The sequence below is a fragment of the Mus caroli genome, chromosome X (genome assembly GCF_900094665.2).
Source record: "Mus caroli chromosome X, CAROLI_EIJ_v1.1, whole genome shotgun sequence".
Lineage (NCBI taxonomy): Eukaryota > Metazoa > Chordata > Mammalia > Rodentia > Muridae > Mus > Mus caroli.
In genome coordinates, this window is record NC_034589.1 from 13,749,035 (window position 1) to 13,754,510 (window position 5,476).

The window sequence follows — 5,476 nt, forward strand, 5'->3', positions numbered from 1 at the left end:
CAGTAGGAGGAGGGGGACATCCCACCCATGAAACCTTAAACCCAAAATTTGTCCTGCCTACAAGGTACACAGGGATAAAGGTGGAGCAGAGACTGAGTGAAAGATCAACCAATGATTGGCCCAACTTGAGACCCATTCCATGTGAGAAAGCCAAGCCCTGATACTATTAATGATACTCTGCTATGCTTGCAGACAAGAACCTAGCATAACTATCTTCTGAAACGTTTTCTCCAGCAGCAGATAGAAACAGATGCAGACTCATGGCCAAATACTGGACGGAGCTTGGGGAGTCTTGTAAACAGTGGGGTATAGACTTAAGCAAGCCAGGAGATCAAGGACACCATAAGAAGATCTACAGAGAATCCCACCCCTCCCAGGCAGACCTGCTCGCTGTGAGGGCCTCTGGGAAGAGGCAGGGAACAACATGGCAGATGGCAAGGAGCCAGAGAAGAAAAGGAGAATAGAGGGGCTCCTGGCTGAGAAAATGGGTGTTGGTGATGGGTGTGGGGACACTGGAGACTGGAAAGGTCACTGGAACCATGTAAAGAAGTTCCTCGACCGGTCTGGACCCTTCACACACCCTGATTTCGAACCAAGCACTGAATCACTCCAGTTCTTGTTCGATACATGTAAAGTTCTAGTCATTGGAGCTGGTGGCTTAGAATGTGAGCTTCTGAAAAAATCTGGCACTGTTTGTTTTTAGACCGATTCATGTTATAGACATGGACACTATAGATGTTTCCAATTTAAATAGGCAGTTTTCATTTAGGCCTAAAGATGTTGGAAGACCCAAGGCTGAAGTTGCTGCAGAATTCCTAAATGAGAGTTCCTAACTGCAACGTGGTCCCACATTTCAACAAGATTCAAGATTTAAATGACACTTTCTACTGACAATTTTATATTATAGTATGTGGATTGGACTCTATCATAGCCAGAAGTTGGATCAATGGAATGCTGATATCTCTTCTAAATTATGAAGATGGTATGTTGGATCCAAACTCCATTATACCTTCAAAAATAGGGGGACAGAAGGCTTTAAAGGAAATGCCCGAGTGATTTTTGCCCCAATGACTGCTTGTATTGAGTGCACTCTGGAACTTTACGCACCACAGGTCAATTTCCCCATGTGTACCATTGCATCTATGCCCAGGCTCACAGAACACTATATCAAATATGTAAGGATATTGCAGTGGCATAAAGACCAGCCTTTTGGAGATGGGGTTCCATTAAACAGAAATGACCCTGAACATATTCAGTGGATTTTCCAAAACTCCATAGAGAGAGCATCACAATATAATATTAGAGGTGTTACCTACAGACTCACCCAAGGGGTAGTAAAATGAATCATTCCTGCAGTAGCTTCTACAAATGCAGTCTTTGCAGCTGTGTGTGCCACTGAGGTTTTGAAGATAGCTAGCTACAAGTGCGTACATTCCCCTTAATAATTACTTGGTATTCAATGATGTAGATGGACTGTATACACACATTTGAAGCAGAGAGATAGGATAACTGTCCTGCATGTAGCCAACTTCGTCAAAACATTCAGTTTTCCCTGTCAGCTAAACTACAAGATGTTTTAGACTATCTAACCAATAGTGCTTCTCTGCAAATGAAGTCTCCAGCTATCACATTAGAGGGGGAAAAATAGGACACTTTACTTACAGCTAGTAACGTCTATTGAAGAATGAACAAGGTCCAATCTTTCCAAAACATCAAAATAACTGGGACGAGTTGATGGACAAGAGCTGGCTGTTGCTGATATCACTACACCACAGACTGTACTATTCAAACTTCATTTTACTTAAGGAAAATAAATCTGCACATATTAGAAAATTCATAGAATATATTTTATAAATGGTATGGAATTGTAGAGCAAGGAAGATGAGACAGAGGAGAACACCCAAGAAAGGAAGTTTAATTGATGTCATTTTTAGCATTTGTGTGGCTAGAATTTGACATATCTATATCTATATCTATATCTATGACTGACTCTTTCTTAACTTTATAAGTTTCTCTTGAAGACTGAACTTTGGGGTTGGGCTAGTAAGCACATTCATTTTATTACTATGGAAAGCTATGTCTCCAGAAAAGATTATGAACAAATGTATTGCTTCTTTAAAGCAGGACAAACACTGTCTTTTGTGTGAGTTTGTTGTTGTCAAAGAGCATATTCCTTGGCGTGCATTTGAATATCCACATGAATAGAAATGTATCCTTGAATGGAAATGAGGTATTATGTCTTTTAAGAACATTAAATATTTACAACCTGACATCTAGAGTATATCACACATAGGCAGTTTCTTCATTACTATTCATATAATTATGACTATTCATGTATGTATTAACTATTGCAGTTTAACTTGTCCATGATAATTTGTAAACAGTATTAGAGATTCATACCTGTGCATGATTACAACATATTTTCATGTATTTGTTTGCAATGTCACAGAGACCAGTATGCACAAATTTAAACTAAGACATGGCTGTTCAAAGAAAATTAATGTTTAAACAGTTATCATTGATGCTATTGTACTATTTATTAATAAAATAGTACATTGTCTACTTTAAAAAGAAGAAGAAGAAGACCTACAGAGTTAACTAATCTGGGCCCATGAGGGCTCACAGAGACTGAACCACCAAACAATAAAACTCTAAAACCATAAAAAAAGGAAGAAAGAAATTAAAGTCAAGCACAACCCAGGAAAGACACTTGATGTTGACTTCTGGCCTCTACACACACATGTGTACATACTAACAAGTGCATATGCCACACACATCTATACACACATGCACACAGGCGTGTGCACACACATACACAGTCAACAAATGAGTAAATGTTTAGAAATTCCAAGTAAGGAGAAGAAAGGCGATTATAAACATCGGTGTTGAGATAAGAAGATTCCTGAAACCAAAAGTTGCTTGGTCTCCTTGCTTACTTATTTTACTTTTGTTATTGTTTCTTGAAAGGTCTTAATATGTAGCCCAGAGTAGCCTCAAATTAGCTATGCAGCAGAAGATGACAAATTGGTCTCCTGTTTCAGCCTCCTGAATGCTGCTGAGGTTATAGGCTCCAAAGTTGGTTCTTTCAAAAACTAAAATAAGATAAATAAAAGTATTGTGATACTTAACAAAAAAAAGAAAGAAAGAAAGAAAGAAAGAAAGAAAGAAAGAAAGAAAGACAAATTATCAGTATGAAAATGAGAGAAGAAGGGCTCAGTGGTTAAGAGCACTGACTGCTCTTCCAGAGGTTCTGAGTTCAAATCCCAGCAACCACATGGTGGCTCACAACCATCTATAATGGGATCCAATGCCCTCTTCTGCTGTTCTGAAGACAGAGACAGTGTACTCACGTATATAAAATAAATAAATCATTAAAAAAAATTAAAAAGAAAATGACAGAAGAGATGACACAGACACTAAGGGAATAACAGCAAAACATGATAACCAATCATACCTAAAAAGTCAATGCCAGACACATTAAAAGCTCACTAAAGAGAAATCGGATACCTGCGTAGATGTTAAGTATTGAATAACACAGCTGAAAACTTTCTCGAGGAAACTCCATGTCTAGATAGCATCGCTACTAAGTCTAACTAGCTTTCAAAAAACAGATATGACTGGTTCTACAAGAAATTCCCCCCCAAAGTGAGCAAGAGAATAGAGTTTGTAGCCTATTCTAGGAGGCCAGCATTACCCTGTTACCAAACTCAGACAAGCACAAAAGAAAACCACAGACTGATATTCTCCATAAATATCTATGGAAAGTTTTTAAGAAAAACCTTAAGAAAAGCAAAAACTTAGAAGCTGAATCCCACAGTAGATCAGCAGATAATGCAAGTGGTGTTTATCTCAGAAATAAGGTCAGTTTTACATCATTAATCGATGTAACACAGAAGACTCCACTTTGTCTGCTTTTATATCTCAAGGATTAAGGACTAGTTAACTTTACATGTCCCCAGATTGGTAACATTGTTAAGTGCTGAAGATGGATATGATGGTTTGTGCCCCTAATCCCAGAATCTAGTAAGCTGAAGCAAGCCAATTGTGAGTTTAAGACTATTCTAGTCTACACAGCTTGCCAGGGTTATATAGAGCTACTCCAAAAAACTTCAATACAACTGAAGCTCTAGCTCCTTGATAGAACACTTGATTTACATGAGCAAGACCTTGAATTCTATCCCCAGTAATGACCCCCCTCAAAAGTCAAGCTGTCTTCCGAACCTGCTGTAATCTAGCTCCCTTCCCTCAGGGTGCATTTATCAAAATGAACTTTGTGTATCTGTATTCTCCTCTGGCCTTCAAGAAGAAACAATGATGCCCTTTATAGTGATAACTGCACATTTGTCTAAAGGTAACTCCCTCTGAAGTTTTCGTTGGTGTTGTTTGCTTTCCTTGTCTTTTACTCCCCTTGGGAAAATGTTAAGAATTAATCCAAAAAAGAGACCATTTAGTTGCTATAGGTACACTTCAGGAGTATGGTGTCCAAATAAAAGTATTAAATGTGTTATATCTAAAAGTAGGAGAAAAAAGCTTATTAAATTGTGGGGGGTTTTGTGGCTCCTGTGAATATTTTTACATGAAAAGACATGTCTGTTATGATTATGAGAAAAAGAAAGAAACTTAATTCCAATATGAAGAAGAGCTTCTGATACAGCTGAGTCTTCTGTGGTTTTGCTTTTTGTTGTTTTGAGCAGGCTCTCAGTTCATAGCCCTGGCTTTCCTGTAGCTCACTACCAGGCTAGTCTTCAAAGATCTGCCTGCCTCGGCCTCATGGAGTGCTGAGCATAAAGAAAAATTCAATTGTCAGAATATATATGGAATCTGAGTTTGCATAGAATAAGGATTACATTATTTAAACTTTTAAACATTCCCTGTACAATTCTCTATGGCTTTGCTGTTGTCTTGTGCTATGCTACAGAAGGAGCCTGGAGCCTCACTCCTGCATAAGATACAAGTGTTCTGCCTCTTAGTGACACACCCTACCCCTCACCCACTCAGGAGTTAACTGAGTCTCCATTGTTTCTACAACCGTGCACACACACAGGAAAACTGGTAAACAGAATGATAACAAACAGACATCCTGGAAAAAAAGCCCCTTATAAAACTTTCACATTGCTGCTTGAAATGATAAGGATTTCACATGTTAGCTCTAACAGAAACTTTCAGATTCTAACTCCAAAAATTTGGATACAATATTAAGTTGAGAGACCAGCAGGATGCCTCCATCAGGTAAAGGTACTTGCCACCAAGCCTGATGATCTTAGTTATATTCCTCAGGGCCCATCTGATACAAGGAGAGAACAAATTTCCACAAGTTGTCTTTTGACCTCCAGATGTGTGCAATGGCAAATTTGTGCCTACAGAAGTGTGTATACATAAAATAAATAAGCAAATGTAATACTCATTTTTTAAAAGTTTGTTAATAAATATACTAGACAGATTATAAACTGATAGTTCAAAGTAGAAAACAGATATA

At 38.2% G+C, this 5,476-nt stretch overlaps 1 pseudogene; it reads left to right on the forward strand.

Annotated features, from left to right (window-relative positions):
• The first annotated feature begins 424 nt into the window (after positions 1–424).
• LOC110287273 lies at positions 425–1,805 on the forward strand (annotated as a pseudogene).
• Positions 1,806–5,476: the final 3,671 nt, after the last annotated feature.